Source organism: Bubalus bubalis, chromosome 17 (genome assembly GCF_019923935.1).
Source record: "Bubalus bubalis isolate 160015118507 breed Murrah chromosome 17, NDDB_SH_1, whole genome shotgun sequence".
Taxonomy (NCBI): Eukaryota; Metazoa; Chordata; class Mammalia; order Artiodactyla; family Bovidae; genus Bubalus; species Bubalus bubalis.
This window is the reverse complement of record NC_059173.1, coordinates 27580064-27598227: the sequence shown is the minus strand read 5'-3', so window position 1 is coordinate 27598227 and position 18164 is coordinate 27580064.

Here is an 18164-nt window from a genome sequence, read left to right as displayed (position 1 = left end):
GAGAAATCCCACAATCTGAAAGATCTGCAAGCTGGAGACTCAGGAAAACAGGTGTCACTCAGTCCAAATTCAAAGGCTGAACTAACATCAGAGGAGCCCCTGTCAGAGGGGCTGTCACTCGCACAAATAAAGCCAATTTGCCTTTCTTCTCATTTTTCGCTGTATCCAGGCCTCTAACAGACTGGATGATGCCACCCACATTGGAGAGGATGGTCCTCTTTATCCACTGATTCAAGGGAACACCCTCACAGACCCACCCAGAAATAAAGTTTTACCAGCTCCCTGGGCATCCCTATGGCCCAGCTGAATGAACTCCTAAAACTAGCCATCACAGTGGTCAAGGTGGGTTTCCTCAGAGCCCACACTTCCAGGGCCACGAGAGACACATGCTGATCAGTGTTTAGACACCGATTCCCTGTTGAAAGTGGGCATAGAGGGCGGATGGAGGGAACCCCAGCCACGTGGTGGTATCTTCCTCGGAGCACCCCAGCCCCCAGCTTCAGAGACAAGGGGGCTGCTCGAAGCGCTGACAGCCTGGGGTGTCACTAAGCAGGTAGGTCCCAGAAGGAGGTGAGGGGTCTTGGCTGACACACACTCTGCCCCAGAGCAGCCCGGAGAAATTAATTTTATGGAAAAACAAATGAGAGTGCTGAGGGGATAAACCTCACAGCCCAGGGACATCTGCTGGGGACAGGTGTCTGTCCTTAGCTTCTGTGAGACGCCCAGGTCATCCGGCAAAGCCAGGACCCCCAGGCCTGCAGAGTGCTCCTGAAGGTGGGGGCTGGGGGCCCTCTGAGAGCCCTCTGGACCTGCTGGGCCACCAGGAAGTGGCTCCCCAGCTCGAGTGGCACAGATTCTGTCCCGATGCAGCCCTCCCCCTGCCTGCATTCCACCGTCAGGCCCCCCTGGATGGGAGGCCCAGAGACTGCATCAGACTGCGGAGGAGTCCAGGGTAGAGGCCAGGCAGGAGTGGGCCTTCACCTGCCCGTCCCAGGGGTCTGGCCCTGTGACCTCGGGTACAGTGGACTCTAGGGAGCAGAGCCTGTCAGGATGGCTTACTGTACCTCCTATATTGAATGTCAGCTGTTTGCCCAACCCCGCACTGGGCCCCTTTCTGCTGGAGCACCCCCTCCTTCTCTACCCACCCCCTCCCTCTTCCCTGGAGGCTCCTGGTGATGCTGCATTTGGGCTCCATGGGCTCCATGGCCTCTGAAGCCCCAGCAGGGGACCAAGGACTCCTCCCTGGGTACCAGGTCCCTTCTTACTGCAGCACCCACTGGGTGGCCCCCGCTCCAGGCTCTGACCCTCTCCAAGGCCTGGAGACAGAGCTGCCCCTCGAACATGGGTCCCAAAGCCCCCACTCTTGCCAATCTCCATGAGCCTCACCATCCGTTCACTAAGGACTTGTCACTGGTGAACCCTGGGTGACCTGGGAGGGTCTGAGTGCATGCTGGCTGTGTGGATGGCTACTCCGAGGCGACCCAGCCCCTTGGCAGCAGGGCCTGGCTGGAGATCCTCTTAGTGGGCTTGGGCTGTCCTCACAAATATCGTGGACATGAATTCCTCACAGTTCGGGAGGCAGGGGTCCCAGGGTTCCAGCGTGGTTGGGTTCTCGTGGGGACCCTCTTCCCGGCTGCAGATGGCACCTTCTGGCTGTGAACTCATGTGGCAGAGGGGGAAGCAAGTGCCCTGGGGGTCTTTGCCCTGAGAACTCTATTTCCCCCTTCCTTGAGGACTAACGCCAGGTCCTGGGGTGCTCTGGGAGATATGGGGTCTGTGTGATATGCATGTCCAGCCAGCTCTCCAAATCGCACATTTAAAATGGTACATTTCTGAGGAGGCAGGCATTGCTCCTGGGGTTTTCTTGCCAGAAGTGGATAAGCTGGATTTAATCCCGGGAACTTTACACTCAGTGGAAGGAAAACTGGTCACTACAGCTCAGCTGGTAAAGAATCTGCTTGCAAAACAGGAGACCCCGGTTCGATTCCTGGGTCAGGAAGATCCCCTGAAGAAGGGATCCGCTACCCACTCCAGTATTCTTGGGCTTCCCTGGTGGCTCAGATGGTAAAGAATCTGCTGCAATGCAGGAGACCCAGGGTTGGGAAGATCCCCTGAAGGAGGGCATGGCAACCCACTCCAGTATTCTGGACTGGAGAATCCCCACAGAGAGAGGTGCCTGTTGGGATATAGTCCATGGGGTTGCAAAGAGTCAGACATGACTGAGTGACTAAGCACACCACTCTTCAAAAGGATGGGGGTGCAGGGAAGTGGAGGACCAAGGGACTAGCTGAGTTAAGGGGAGTGAGCCGCTCCAAGGATGCCCTGAGGATACTGGACGGTCCCGTTACAGAACAAGGATACAGGGATGGTTAACTGCATTGCACCCCAGGGCCCCCAGCTTCTGACAGCAGGCTGATGTTAGGTGGGGAGCTGGAGGAAGGGCATTCGGGAATTCTTTGTTCTGTTTCTACCAGTCAAATCATTTCAAAGTGAAAAAGGCAAAACTAAAAAAAGACTTTTTAAAATGTGCATTTTATTATATGCAAATTATACCTCAACAAAGAAAATTTTTGTTTAAAAAGTGCATAAAATGGGCTTCCCTGGTGGCTCAGTGGTAAAGAATCCACCTGCCAACGCAGGAAACATGGGTTTGATCCCTGGCTTGGGAAGATCCCTCAGGCCTCGGAGCAACAAAGCCTGTGTGCCACAATTACTGAGACTGGGCTCTAGAGCCTGGGAGCCACAGCTACTGAGCCCGTGTGTCCCAGCTACTAAGCCTCCACACCTAGAACCTGATTTCCCCAACAAGAGAAGTCATTGCAATGAGACACCCATGCCACAACTAGAAAAAAGCCTGTGCAGCAACGAAGATCTAACACAGCCAAAAATAAATAAAGAATTTTAAGTGCATAAATTATAATTCTGCTTAGTACATAACACGTTTAGGTAAGCATGTAAAAAGGTTTGGAAGCAAATATACCCCCAACGTCCGTGATACCACTTATCCACAGGAGCTACCCCATGGACTTTAGGCTCCTTTGTTCATAAAATTTTTGAAGCAAGAATACTAGAATGGGTTGCCATTTCCTACTCCTGGGGATTGTAGTTATAATTAATATCTATAGAACTATATTAATAATTTTATTTAATTGTTAATACAAATAATAGAAATTATTTAAATAAATTAATGACATAATTACATAGTTATTACAACTAAAACTATGTGTGTTAAGTCACTTCTGTTGTGTCCAACTCTTTGTGACGTCACGGACTGTAGCCCACCAGGCTCCTCGGTCCTTGGTATTTCCCCTGCAAGAATACTGAGTGGGTTGCCCTTTCCTTCTCCAGGTGATCTTCCCAACCCAAGGACAGAACCCATGTTTCTTGTGTCTCCTGCATTGGCAGGAGGATTTTTTACCACTGAGCCACCTGAGAAGACAAATCAACTATACTTCAATAATATAAATTTTTAAAAAAGGAAATGACTATTTCTTAAATCAGGGATGAGTCAAGTGAGGGCCCACAGGTCTCTGCTGGGCTGCAGGGACTGAAAAGGCATCTTTGGGCCCTTTGGCAGCTGGGGGAAGTGGGGGGCAGCTATGCATCACTGAGACCACCTGCTGGGCAGGGTCTGGGTAAGGTAGCCTGACTGGTAACACCTGACTGGTGCCCACCTGCGATTCCAAGCAGGGCCCATTTTGTCTTAGGAAAGCTCAGGCCTGTGAGGTTGAGTGGCAGCACCCTCTGCAGGCGAGGGGGGCCACCACCTCTGCAAGGAGAAGTGGGTAGCAGGAACCCCCAGACCTGAGACCCCATCTTGCTCCTCAAAGGCAGACCTAGGGTCCAGCTAGCAGATCCTTGGGTCCAGCTAGCAGATCCCTGGCCCTGTCCTCACAGTACGGCCACCTCCCTTCATCTCCAGCCAGACGTTTTCAGTCATCCCCCTCCCCAGCCCCCTCAGGACACTCTCTTAATTCCAGGTCCTCTCCAGAAAATGAAGTGTAATGGCTTTAGGAAATGCTGTCCTACTTACAGTAAGACCAAGTCTATGTCTGCCCCATCCCAGACATTAGGCAAAGTGATGCCTCTTAATAAATTCTCCACTTCAGCTTCAGGGTCCATCCCAGACAGGCTCCATCAGCAGAGGCCCTCTGCCAGCCCAGGGCGGGAGGGCATTGAGTGCGTGGTGCCTCTAAACCAGTGCCGCTGGGCCTGGGGGCCTGTGTGAGCATGGAGGCCTCCCCAGCTGTAGAGTTTTTGAGCCACGTGGGGCCCGAATTTGCAGTTCTTGTCTTTGTTTTTAGGGCAAAAAGATATTTTAACACATATAACAAAGGACCACATCAAGTACATACACAAAGAACATCTACAGATCAAGGGAAAAGTCAAATAGAAAAATGGGCAGGATGCCTGACTGGACTTCTCAGCGCTAAAGACTTGCTGAGGTCTGCTGTATCCAACACAGAAACACACATAGGGTGCAGATCTCACATTGAGTTCTCACTACAATTTTTAAAAAAGTACTTATAAAATAATATCCATAATTGCGTTTTCTAACAGGCTCCCAGGTGATGCTGCTGCTGCTCCAGGGACCCCACTTTGAGAAACAGGAGTGGGAAGCAGCTCCCTGCTCCCTGAGAAGCTCAGGAAGTCACTTCTCTTGTTACTGGGACCTCATGACAAGGAAGGCAGAGGCGACTTCTTCAGGTTCATTCTGAGATGAGTCATCACTGTCTTCACCCCCTTCCCATTTCCTTCCCCGCGGGTGCCTCTCCAGTGTGTCTGATATCTATCTTTAAAAAGGCACCAGAACTTCCTTGGTGGTCCAGTGGTTAGGACTCTCTGCCTTTCGTTGCAGGGAGCACAGGTTCGATCCCTGGTCGGGGAACTAAGATCCCACTTGCCTCACAGTGTGGCCGAAAAAAAAAAAAAGGCACATATCCTTGCAAATTGTGTAGAATTTTTTGTGTTTTGTGTTGTCCAGTCACATCAGTGGTATTGTGTTTCCACATCTCGATCTATTACCCTGCTTTTTTTTCCCATCAAACCCTATCTTTGACCATTTTCCCACGTTTACTGTCTGTATATCTGGTCCCTTGCGGCTGTGCCCTGCCATCTGCACCTGCCACACTTCGCTCATCCATCTGTCGTTTTGAACACTCAGTTGGACCCCAGCTTTCAGTCCCTCAAACAACAACCAATAGAAAACCTCATCCCTTTTTGAGCCTGTGAGAATTTACCTAGTGCCACAAAGCCCTGATGTCCAAAATTGTGTCCACGTGGCCCAAACTCCTCCCCTGCCTCCACTTCCTTGGAGCAGCGCATCTGCCCTCGTGCTGGCCCAGAATGAAGAGATTCGGCTGCCAGCCCAGGACACCATGGGTGCCGGCAGCCCTGGAGGCTGGAGAAGCAGGAAGGCTTCCCCTCTTAGAGCCTCAGGGGAGCACGGCCCTAAGACACCTTTCGCTCAGACTCCTGGCCTCCTGTGCTGTGAGAGGACAAAGGTCTGCTGTTTTAAGATGTCAAGTTCATGGTCACTTGTTACAGCAGCCCCCGGGGCTCTGATGCACACAGTCCTGCCATTTGGGGGGTGGTGGGTCTCAAGGATCACCCTGCAGGTGCCCTGAACTGGGCTCTGACCCCCACAGTCCCCTCCCTGTTCTGCTGAGCAGCTTCACTGCCATCCTGTATTTGTAAGCATCAGGGAGCCCCTGCTCCACAAACAAGCCGATGCTTTTCCTCTAAAGAAGTACAATATTCTCCCTGGGGTGAATTCTGAACATAGCTCTTTTCCTAACATTTACATCAAACAACAGCAGGGTCTCCACTGACATCTTGCTTTTTTTTCTTTTTTTTAATGCGCTCCTTTCACAGGGCATTTAATCCACCATCCTGTTTGAAGACACCAAAAAGGAAGCACACATCCACCAACTGAGCTGGGAGTCCTAATTAAACTCAGAGGAGAAGCAACTGGAAGACAGAAAATTAAGTTCCTTCAGCTTCTGCCTTCCTGGGTCAGACTTCCTTTTTCTAACAAATCCTTTTCATACAAAATTATCCTCTAGTGATTTGTTTATGATTTGGAAATTTGGTCCTATTTGTGGGATCATGGAAGTGCCCTTGCCAAAGAAAGCAGAGACCCCTTTGTGAGTGGGGATAGATAAGAACCACATTCAGCTGCAAGAAATAGGAAACCTGAAAAAAACAGTGCCTTAAACAGATTAGGAGCTTTATTTTTCTCATATATGTACCCTCTGGGGAAGCGTTTCAAGACAATCAGAACCAAATGTCTCTGATTCCCTCATCTTTTCCTGGTGATCTCAAGAGGGCTGCTGCAACTCCAGCCATTGCATACACATTCTAGGCAATGAAAAAGAGGAAAGGGAAGGAGGATAAAGCAGAAGTCTATATCAGAAAGACAAAGGCTTTTCCAGAAGTCCTCAGGAGACTGCTTTTTGTCTCATGGGTAAATCTGCTTCACACAGCCAACCCAGCTGCAAGAGAGTCTGATGATAAATTTGTTGGTTTAATATTAATAGTTGAGAAAAGCCAGACAAAAGAGGGCTGGGTAAGTCTATCTACAGCATGGTCTCATACCAGTGGTTCCCAGGGGTCTGGGAGTAAACCCACGTTACAACCCCTGCCTACTGCTCTGGTGGTTTGTGGATTGTGGAAAGTGTACCCCAGGGAAGACAGGCCCCATTCCAAGAGTAGAGGGTGTAGGGGAGGACCCATGGACTCTCAACATAGGCAGAGGACGTGGCCCCAGACCCCCAAGGCAGCAGAAGACTCCTGTCCTGACTTGTGTCTTGAGCAGGGTTGGCCAGCTCTGCTGCAGTGCCCAGGAGACAAATGAATTTTTCCCTGGACATCCGAAGGGAGTCACAGCTGCTGGTCCAAAAAGTAAACAGGGGCAGCTGTCATGCATGGCTGCTATTTCTCAATGGAACAGAGAGCTTTAAAAACTTCCAGAGGAGGTGGTCAGGCTGAGGTCCTCATAAGTTTGTAGCCCCTCCCACTGGTGGTCTGGCCAGGTCCAACATGCTCTCCACAGCAACCCGTGTCCCTGGGGGTCTCTGCTTCACCCCTTGCGTGCATCCCTTCCCACTGCCTGTCAACTTCCTCTCGCATCAGCACCCTACCCCCATGCAGGTTGCCCTGCGCCTTGCAAACACAAAATGTCCCCAGAGGGCCGCAGGCGGGAGAGCTGCCTCTACCCTCTCATTCCCACCACAGCAGAGGTGGATGGTTCCGCTTCCTGCAGGCAGTGTCGGCTTACCTGCCTTCTTTCTGCAGCGGCACCTCCCCCAGAGGCAGAGGTTCTCCTCGCAGCCACCCTCTGACCAGAGCCAGGAAGGTGCTCAGGTTTACAGGTCGCTGTGGGAGCCTTACGTGGGGCCCTCAGATCACCCAGCATGCCCTCCCCACCTCAGGGTCCTTCACTTGATCCCATTGGCTGAGCCCTGTGAGGTGACACGTTCGCAGGATCTGGGGTTTGGGACATGGGCATCTTTGTGGGCTGTTGTTCCAGGATCCCCCACAAAAGAGGATGTGCACACAAGCTCTGGTCTCATATGCAAAGTAGGCTTCCCAAGTGGCGCTAGTGGTAAGGAACTTGCCTGCCAATGCAGGAGACTTAAGAGACTCTGGTTTGATCCCTGGATTGGGAAGATTCCCTTGGAGGAAGACACAGCAACCCACTCCAGAATTCCTGCCTGGAGAATCCCATGGACAGAGAAGCCTGGCAGGCTATGGTCCATAGGATCACGAAGAGTTAGACAAGACTGCTGCTTTTTGGAGAATCCAGACAGATGTTCCCCCTAAGCCCATCTACCTCTGGACTCATCAGTTGCATGAGCCCAAAAATTCCCTTAAGGATTTAGGCCAGTCTGGGTTGAGTGGTGACTTGTAACCCAAAGTCACTTCCACATCAGGGCTCTCCTCCCAGTTGGTAGAGGTTGAGCTCTAGCTGTGGGGAGGACCTGGGAAGAGAGGCCACCAAGGACCCTCAAGCTGGCATTTCATACAGGGTTGTTTGTGGGAAAATGGCAGGTGTGGTCTCCTTGCAGAGGCATCTGGCATCCAGTTCTTTGGGGCTTCCGTCACTCAGTCACACTCAGGTGGCCTCCTCTGATGAGAATCTGGCCCAGGTATTGATGGCGATGAAAGAAACAAAATTTAACTCAAAATCATTCCAGGGAGGGGCTTGCTGATGGAATCCATCCAGCTGTCTGTATGTAAGTTCTCCATCCAGGCCAGGGTGGATGCCAGACTGTCCTCTGCCCCCACCCCCCAGGGACTGACAGCCACCCACACTGGGCCTGGGGAAGGGTTCAAGCCTCAGAGACTCAGAGGCCCCTCTGCCTTTGCAATGATGCAGCTACAAGCCCGGGAAGGCCAGGCGCTCCTGGCCACACTGGAAGCTGGCAGGATCCTTCTCAAATCTCAGGAGACTTGGTTTCTGACCTCTGAGCTCTGGAGCTGCAAGAGATTACATTTCTGTTGTTCTGTTGTTTAGTCGTCTGGCTTGTGGTAACTTGTTATGAAGCTCTAGGAAACTAACGCTGGTTCCAAAGATGAGTAGAGAGAGGAGGCGGATTGGGCAGGAGACAGAACAAAGCACAGAGAGAGAGAGGCTGTGACCTACCTGGGAGGCCTGCTGCACCCACTGCTGGGGCTCCCATGGCCCCGGGCCTGGGAGCAGAGCCCTACCATGAGGAGAAGCATCAGTCCCAGTGGGGGAGACAAATGGTGGAGAGTGCTCCCCAACCCAGCCTGGAGTGACCACAGAGCATCCACTTTCTCTGCAGCTTAAATCTGGCTGCAGCACGTGGGGTCCTTATATCAGCAGTCCCCGCACCCTTGTTCTGGAAGGCCAGGCTCTTTGCCTGGACATTCAGCCTTGGGCTTGCAGCGGGGACATCAAGGCAAGCTCACCAAGAGCAGAATCTCTCAGACCCAAGTGCAGAAGGACAGTCCAGGGAGGGACCCCTGACACCTCCTGGGGTTTTGCTCTAGGCAGGGCACCAGGATCTTTCGTGGTGTTGAACCGCATCCTCTGACCTTTCTTTGGAACTTTGAAGTTTATGCCTAACAGAAAAGTTAGCAGCTTCCTACATTAAGTGAAATAAACTGGCCACAGAAGGGCAAATCCTGTATGATTCCATCTAAATGAGGTCCTTAGAGCTCTCAGAGTCACAGGGATAGAAAGTGGAAGGATGGGCACCAGGGGCTGGGGAGTTGGTTTTAATGGGTACCAGGGGTTACTGTGCTGTGCTAAGTCGCTTCAATTGTGTCTGACTCTGAGACCCCATGGTCTGTAGCCTGTCTTGCTCCTCTGTCCATGGGATTCTCTAGGCAAGAATACTGGAGTGGGTTTCCATGTCCTCCTCCAGTGAATTTTCCTGACCCAGGGATTGAACCCATGTCTCTTAAGTCTCCTGCATTGGCAGTCAGGCTCTTTATGACTGGTGCTAACTGGGAAGCCCTACTGAGGGTTAGGACTGAACATAAATTCTGGGGACGCCCTTCAACCCCCCACAGGGCACTATGGGAATGGGCAGTGCAGGTGCAAAGGCCCTGGGGTAGGGACCACCTGCATGTGTCTGAAGGACACAGAGACCAACAGGTCTGAGAAGCAGTGCGGGGGGAGGGGGTCATGAGAGCAAGGTGTGAGGGTCATGCAGGGTCTGGGACTCAGAGTGAGCAGCTGGAATTTTGTTTAAGGGTGATAGGAGGTTGCTGGTGGAATCTGAGCAGCATGTGATATTAGCGGCCTTTTGTAAAGGTGGCCCTGCTGCTTAGGGACCACTGCTGGGGGCTGGAGGTCCCAAAGAGGAAGTAGGAGATGGAGGTGGCCTTTTATGCTCCCTCAGGCCAGAGGGGGGTGGAGGCTTGGAGGTGGGAAAAGGAGGATGGATTTGGGGTTTGCCTGCTCAGTCACTCAGTCATGTCCGACTCTCTGCAAGCCCATGAACTGTAGCCTGTTAGGTTCCTCTGTCCATGGAATTCTCCAGGCAAGAATACTGGAGTGGGTTGCCATTCCCTTCTCCAGGGGACCTTCCTGACCCAGGGATTGAACCTGAGTCTCCTATATTGCAGGCAGATTCTTTACCATCTGAGCCACCAGGGAAGCCTGGATTTGGGGATTCAGTTCAATTCAGTTCAGTCACTCAGTCGTGTCCAACTCTTTGTGATCCCATGGACTGCAGCACGCCAGGCCTCCCTGTCCATTGTCAACTCATGTTGGATATGAGTTTACTCAAACTCATGTCCATTGAGTCGGTGATGCCATCCAACCGTTTCATCCTCTGTTGTCCCCTTCTCCTCCTTGCCTTCAATCTTTCCCAGCATCAGGGTCTTTTCAAATGAGTCAGTTCTTCGCATCAGGTAGTCAAAGTATTGGAGTTTCAGCTTCAGCATCAGTCCTTCTAAAGAATATTCAGGACTGATTTCCTTTAGGATTCACTGGTTGGATCTCTTCGCAGTCCAAAGGACTCTCAAGAGTCTTCTCCAACACCACAGTTCAAAAGCATCAAGTCTTCTGCGCTCAGCTTTCTTTATAGTCCAACTCTCAGATCCATACATGACTACCAGAAAAACCATATCTTTGACTAGATGGACCTTTGTTGGCAAAGTAATGTCTCTGCTTTTTAATATGCTGTCTAGATTGGTCATAACTTTTCTTTCCAGGAGCAAGAGTCTTTTAATTCCATGGCTGCAGTCACCATCTGCAGTGATTTTGGAGCCCAAGAAAATAAAGTCTGTCACTGTTTCCACTGTTTCCCCATCTATTTGCCACAAAGTGATGGGACCAGACGCCATGATCTTATTTTCTGAATGTTGAGGATTGGGGAGGAGTAAACATCTGCCCACTGTTGGGATGTTGATGGTGGGAAAAGAAAGGAACTGGGAGAGACTTTTCAAACTCCCAGAAAAAGTGGGCACACTCTCCACATATATTGCTAGAGTGGGTGTTACCTGGGTATATACAGTTGTCAGAACTCTGAACTGAACATTTCTCTGTGCGTTTCCTAATAAGTGAATTATATCTCATTTTTAGAAAGGACCCGGGACCTTTTAAGGCAGAGAACTCTTCCATGTGGGACAGCGGCGAGGAGGTGGCATTGTGCATTCAGAGAACCCGTGGATGTGCAGCACCAAGAGGGACGCTGATGTGAACAGCAGAATTCAGTTATTAACATGAGTCAGTGGCTGGCTGCTCAGTTGTAACAGGTTGTAACAGATTGTAACAGATGTACCAATGACTGCAAGAGGTTAACAATGGGAGTTCATAGAAACTCTTTGTACTTCCTTTTCGGTTTTTCTATAAACCTAAAATCACTCTTTAAAATAATCTATTAATGGAAAAGGAACAGTGAGGGCTTGTATTGGGGTTGGAGCCCCAGAGGGCAGAGGTGAGGGTCTAGTATCAGTCCATCTCAATGCTGTGTAACAAGTGTGCCCTTCTTTGGGGCTAGCCCAACATCTAGCAAGCCCATCACATGCTAGTAAGGTAGTTTATGCTCAAAATGCTTTAAGCTAGGCTTCAGCAATATGTGAACTGAGAACTTCCAGATGTACAAGCTGGGTTAAAAAAGGCAGAGGAACCAGAGAAATTGCCAATATTCGTTGGATCATAGAAAAGCAAGGGAACCCTAGAAAAACATCTACTTCTGCTTCACTGACTATGCTAAAGCCTATCAGTGTCCATTAATAACCCAGACTTCTGGACAAGGAGAAAGTTCAGGAATGAAAGCTCATTAATCACCAGTGTGCCCGGGGGATCCCCGCCCAGGCTGCTTGATGGGAGAGGGATGGACACTCCTCCTGGCACTCACACCCTCTCCCCAGCTTCAGAGATGCCAGCCTGGATCCAGGCCCAGAGCTGGGATCCAGACCCAGGTTCACCCCCATCTGCTGTTGGTGCCATCTTCCACCTGGGCACTGCAGGGTCTCTGAGAGTTTCCTGTGGCCCCTGTGACAAAGCACCCCAGGCTGGGGGCTCTAACTCCGAGCTGGGACTGTGAGGGACGCCCTGTCTCCTCCATCCAGACTGTGTGGACAGGGCAGACAATGACTCCAGGGCCGCAGGGAGTGAGGCAGGGTGGGGGCGGGGGGGTGGGGGTGGGGGTGGGTATCCTGTCTCTGTCAGGGCCTCAGAGCCCTGCCAGGGGACACCAACTTCTCCTGGGACCGGGGCCCCTCACCTTCCTCAGCTGAGGGACAGGCTGAGGCCTCTCTGCGGTGGGGGGAGCTGGGGAGAGGAACCCCCTCACACACACTCCACACCCACTGAGCCCTGGGTATAGCCCCTGAGGGGGCAGAGTGGGAGTGGATTTGGAGGGGCAAACAAATGCTCTGAAGCCTGTGAGATGGAGAAGCTAGGCTCCCCACCCTGAAGAGTGTTCTGGCAGCTCAGCCCAGAGGGTGGAGGAGCTGAGGGCCTGGAGGGCCCAGGGCGGGAAGGCAGGGCCACCTGCAGGGCAGAGACCAGCACCCAGAGCTTTTGGAACAGAAAGAACACCCAGAGCATCAGTGCTAAGCAAGCTCCCCAAACCCAGACCCACCTCCGCTGCTGTAAAAGTGCATCGGGAGAAATTCCACCCTCCTTCTCGCCTGCTGTGTCCCCTGACCTGTGGCATCACACAGGGTGACCGCAAGGCTTTGTCCCACTCCTGGTCCAGCCACGGGCTTTGCACAGGAGGCTGCTGGGTCCACAGACAATGAGAAGAACCTGAGATGTAAGCTTCCACCTGCCCCCACCCCACACTGACCCGGGTCTAGAGTCCTACCCCAAGGCTGCTAGTGCAAAGCCTTGTACCAAGGTCACAGAAGCGGAGCCCAGAATCAAGGTCATCCCCAAAGCTGACTGAGCCCCATTGTGTGTGTGTGCTAAGTCGCTTCAGCCATGTCCAAGTCTTTGCGACCCCATGGACTGTAGCCCGCTAGGCTCCTCTGTCCATGGGATTCTCCAGGCAAGAATACTGGAGTGGGTTGCCGTGCCCTCTGCCAGGGGATCTTCCTGACCCAGGGATCAAACCCACGTCTCTTATGTCTCCTGCACTGGCAAGTGGGTTCTTTACTGCTGAGCCACCTGGGAAGCTTCTGAGCCCCATTGTAACCATTACCAAAAGATCCCTGATCCTTACTGGCTAGCTCCCTGACCCCATGTCAGGCAAAAATACCCACCCCGGTACTCAACCTACAGTGCCCAAACCAACCACCTGATGCCACCCTTTCAGCAGGAGCTTACTTTGTCCTGAGGCTATAAACAGTGGCTACTAACCCACAAAAGGGGACTTTCCAGGTGGCTTTAGTGGTAAAGAACCCCCCTGCCAGTGCAGGAGACACAAGAGACACGGCTTTGATCCCTAGGTTGGAAAGATCCCCTGGAGAAGGAAATGGCAACTTGCTCCAGTATTCTTGCCGGGGAAATCCCAAGGACAGAGGAGCCTGGCAGGCTGCAGTCCGCGGGGTCACAGAGTCAGACACGACTGAGTGACTCAGCCCACACACACAACCCACAAAAGGGGTGGGCTGTCCCTTGAGCTGGCCCACTGTTCTAACAGTCGACTCTGCTTGGCCCGTCAGGAGGTCGGCGCTCTGTGCTCGTAGTGCCCACATTAGCTCTGCTTTTTGTTCTTAATAAACTCACTCCCTTATGCAATACTCTGTGTCTGGAAATTCTATTTCAGCCTGTGCCCAGACAGCCATGATACTGCAGACCAGGGCTCAGCCTGAGAACAGAGGCCCCCACCTCGGCCTGTGCTGGGTCACCCCCGGGGTGAAGCCTGGTTCTGAAGCTGAGAGCTGAGAACACACAGGGACAGAGTCACCGACTTGGCTACTTGCTGGGGGAAAGCTGATCCCGGCGCACTGACTTGAGAACTGCCCGAACCTCCTGAAGACCCTCCCCTCCTTTTCCCCTAAAACGGAGACCCTCCTGTGCTTCTGGTGGTCTCCCCGCCTCATGTTCAGAGTTCCAGCGTGCAGCCCCACTTCCAGTCACTCCAGCCTCCAAGAAGTCCCTGCACTGGGAGTCCTCCCCACTCCCTCACCCTGCCCCCAGGCTCCAGGGCTCCCTCTTCACCTCCTGTCTCTGCCCCCGTGCTCTCTCCCTTCACTGCCTTCTGGAACACTGAACATTTAAAAAATTTTGTCTCATTTGCCATCTGTCCACCTCGATTAGAATACAAGCTCCAGAAGGGCAGGGGCTTTGGGCTGCAGCATCATCTCTGCAATGCCTCAGGCACACGGTTGTGCCAGTAAGTCTTGAATGAAAGAATAATTGAATGTATGAATGAATGAATATAAGGGGAGAGACCCTAAGTGCAGGCCCAGAGGGTGTTCATCCCAGTTCCCACTCGTCTGCCCGCACCTCCATCCCCAGTCTCCATCCAGCCCCATGGCCATCCGTGGTCTTTGGGCTCCCAAATGCAAGTCCAGGCCCACACCACCAGGAGCCAGTTCTGGCCGTGCGGGGCCATCTTCCTTGAAGATTCGCACCTACCTCATCTGCACCCTGTGTCCGGACCCCCAGAAGGTGACCCCCTCTCCACCCAGCTGAACAAGCCTCCATCCGGGTCAGAGCCTCCTAACCGGCTCCTCTGACAGCCCTGCCTGTCAAGGACGCCAGGTGTGTTTTATGAGAAAGTATTAAATTTTATTTTTCAACTCAGCAGCTGAATCAGTGGGAACATAATTTCCCCACCAGGGAAGAATCTGAAGGTTGATCAGACAGGTCAGGCTGAAGTGCCAGGTGGACATACTTCAGCTGACAAGCTTATGAGTCTCCTGGGGGCCAGACTGTGGCTGAAGTCAAGGAGCGGGCATTGTCCTCCACATGGGGACAGGGCACTCTCCAAGTCTGGCTGGAAGGAGGAGGAGGAACCTCTGGCTGCGGATGGCCAAGGCCCGAGCTCCCGTCCCATCCGTGGCGAGATCAGGTCTGTGACCACAGTCACCAGCGACCAGCTCCCGGCCTCAGTTGACAAGCAAGCTTTGCTGCCGGCTCCATGAGGTCAGACCAGGGTCCCTCCCAGCCCTGCACCCTTGCCCTCACCTGGTGAATCCTGCTCCCTGATTCCTGCTCCCAGAGCACCCACAGCCTAAGGGCCGCCACTGAGCCTGTGGGCAGGGGTTGTTTCAGCTCTGGTTACTTGGCCGAGCCATCACATGATGAGTGGGAAGCCGAGGTTCCAGATCCACACCCCCACCTCATCATACCACACCCCCCCTCCCCGCCCGCAGTCCAGGGAGAGCACAAGTCCTCACAAAGATGCCCGAGCCTGCGGCAAGGCTCTGAGGCATGGGACAGACAGGGGGGCAGTGATTCAGTGCTCACCGGCCCCACCATGGCCAGCCCAGCCCTGAGGACGGGTCAGCCCCTACATCCCGCCCACAATGACCATAGCTTCCCCAGAGCCCAGCCGACCCCAGCTTCTCAACAATGGCTCGTGGGGCTGGGTGTGGTTGAGCCTCCACTGTCTGTGGGGTTCCTGACTGTGGGACCCCCAACATGGGACCCTCGCTAGTCATGCATTCTGGGTGGGAAGTATGGCAGAGAACTTGTGGGCAGGTTTAGACCACACTTCCTCAGAAACTTCATAACTTTGGACTCTAGGGACAAATTAATCAAGATAGAAAAGCTCCTCGCACTGATTCAAATGATAAAGGGAAAACTTGGCTCAGAAGTGAGGAAAAAAAACACATGGTTCTGGCTTCAGGCATGGCTCAATCTAGGGGCTGGATGGACCCAGTGATGTGCCCAAGGTTACTGAGGGTGCCTGGCTGTGCGCCTTTGCTCTAGTGACTCAAGAAGACCCTGTGAAGTAAGAGATTAACTGTGCTCAAAGTGAGAGCTGGCCCTAGACCAGCTCCTAGGAAGTGACCTCAGGCCCTAGGTCCTGTCCAATCAGTGTCTTTGTTTACTTGGGGGTCTTGGGCCGTGTGGTATCAGCTTGACCTCTGGGGGCAAGACAGGTCAGCCATGTGTGTAATCATCTTAAGTGGCCAAGCTCCAGTAAAAACTCTGGACCCCCAGGCTGGGGTGAGCCCCCTGGTTGGCCACACTTCACACGCTGTCACATGTCACTGTTAGGAGAGCTCAGCACTGTCCACATGACCCCTGGGAGGGGACAGTGGGAGCTGGTGGCTGGTCTCTCCTGATCTGGCCACCTGCACTGCTCTTCCTATTGCCATTTGTAGTCTGGGCTTTTCCTTGAAGTAAATCATGAGTCCTCTGGCTTCACTGAGCAATGCTGAGCCCTTCTCATGAATTGTTAAATCTGAGTGTAGTCTTGGGGTCCCCTAAGCTGCAGAACCAAAACATTTTCACATGATTTCTTGGAGAAGGGTGTGGGTTCAATTTCAGGTACAGCTGGGTCCAGAAGCAAGAATGAAGGATCGGGTTCCCCCCTAGCCCATGCACTGCCTCTGCTCGGCCCTGTCTCCCACCTGAGCCCCATACACTAAAAAGGCTCCCTTTGCTCACAGTAGGTAGTACAGAGCCTCGGGGTGGGGGCAGGGACACCCCAGTCCTCGCACATCTCCAACCCTAGACTCTGCTGGGGCCCTGTGGGGCAGAGATGGGCTTTGTGGTCCCCAGGAGGGTACAGTCCTGGGCTTAGCATGCTGAGCAATGATCGAGGATGTCCTGGAGGTAGGGATCAGTCTCTACAAGTCTCTGGGACCCCTCAAAGTGTTTGCCCTTGATGGGGTGGGTGCAGCCAGCCCTGGCCATTTATCCATCAGAGATGGGACATAATCAAACCCCAGAGGTCTTGCTGCTTCTGCAAGCAGACTTGGCAACGATTTCTGGCTCTGTGAGCAATGCTGCAACACCCTGAACCTTCAGGGTAGTATCTTTTGGGAGTGGACCCCTGCTGTTCTTACCTGGCCGAGCACTGGCCAAGCTCAGAGACCAGCCTCAGTGGGTCAGTTCTGCCCAGCACCCGTTTTTGTGAGTGAATTGCCTGCATTTAGACTCAGGGGACATCTCAAATGTGTGGAGGGAGATGAGATACGACAGTGGTGACTGCTCTAGAGCTCTGGGGTCTTCCTTCAGCACCCACCCACCTCCACCTAACTAGCAGAAAGCCCTCTTCCACCTGCCCGGAGCACCCTGCCATCATCGCCAGAGGGACCTGAGCCCATCAATGTTCCCATGTGAGTCAAGTATGTTTTCAAGAAAAGGAAATTAAAAGGCATCGAAGTGCCTCCCACTTGCCAAGAGGTGAATTTGCCATCACACCACCCCTTAGAAGGCCCCTGGCTGGGTGGATGCAGCCAAGTGGGCTGTCAGAGGGAGGAGGGACCAAGGAAGGGGGCACATAGCCAGGACAACTTGTGGAAGGAAACAGATACAGAGAGAGACAGCAAGATCCTGGGAGCAGGAGAGAAAAGCACAGACAGAGCAGACGGAGCCAGAACCCTGCCCAGACACCCCCTGGAGCCCTTGCGTTTGCAGCCAGAACAAATGAACGAGGTCATCTCTGTGGGCCAAACGAAATAAACTGCAAACTCAGAGATGATTCCCAGTCTTCTCTGAAATATTAATAAGCAATCCCATTGCTGACAGTGAAGGAATTGGAGTACAGGGTTTCTCAGGAGCCACTCTGGAGACCACAACCCTCTAGCAGCCCCCTGGGACCTTCACAGGTCTCACCCAGGCACAGGAGAAGTGGGGCAGTGGCCGGGGAGGGCGTGAGAGCCCTGCCGGTCTCCTAACTCTGCATTTCCAGCCACCAAAGGCGATTACCACCACTGCCTGGGAAGACGGCCATGCCATTATTGAATTTTAAATGAAGCCGAAATTGACTGCAGAGGCAAGGGGAAATATTTCATAGCACAGTAATTTTTCCTCAGAGTGCAGTTGCTACAACCAATAAAAATGACCAGCTCTGGAACCAGGTAGCGGTGCAGAGCCGACCCACAGGGCCCTGCTCCTAGTCCTGACCCAAGGCGCTGGCCAAGCCCCTCTATCTGCCCCATAGACCACCCCCCCAGACACCTCCTGGATCCTGTGTGCACCTGGCCACCTGGCCTCTGACCTTTTTCTTCCAGGACATCTCATGTGGCTCTCCCCCTGCTGCCGAGCTTCCTTGTGGCCTGGCAGCTGGTGACCCAGGAGTGAATGATGGAGAGAGAGGACCCTGAAGACT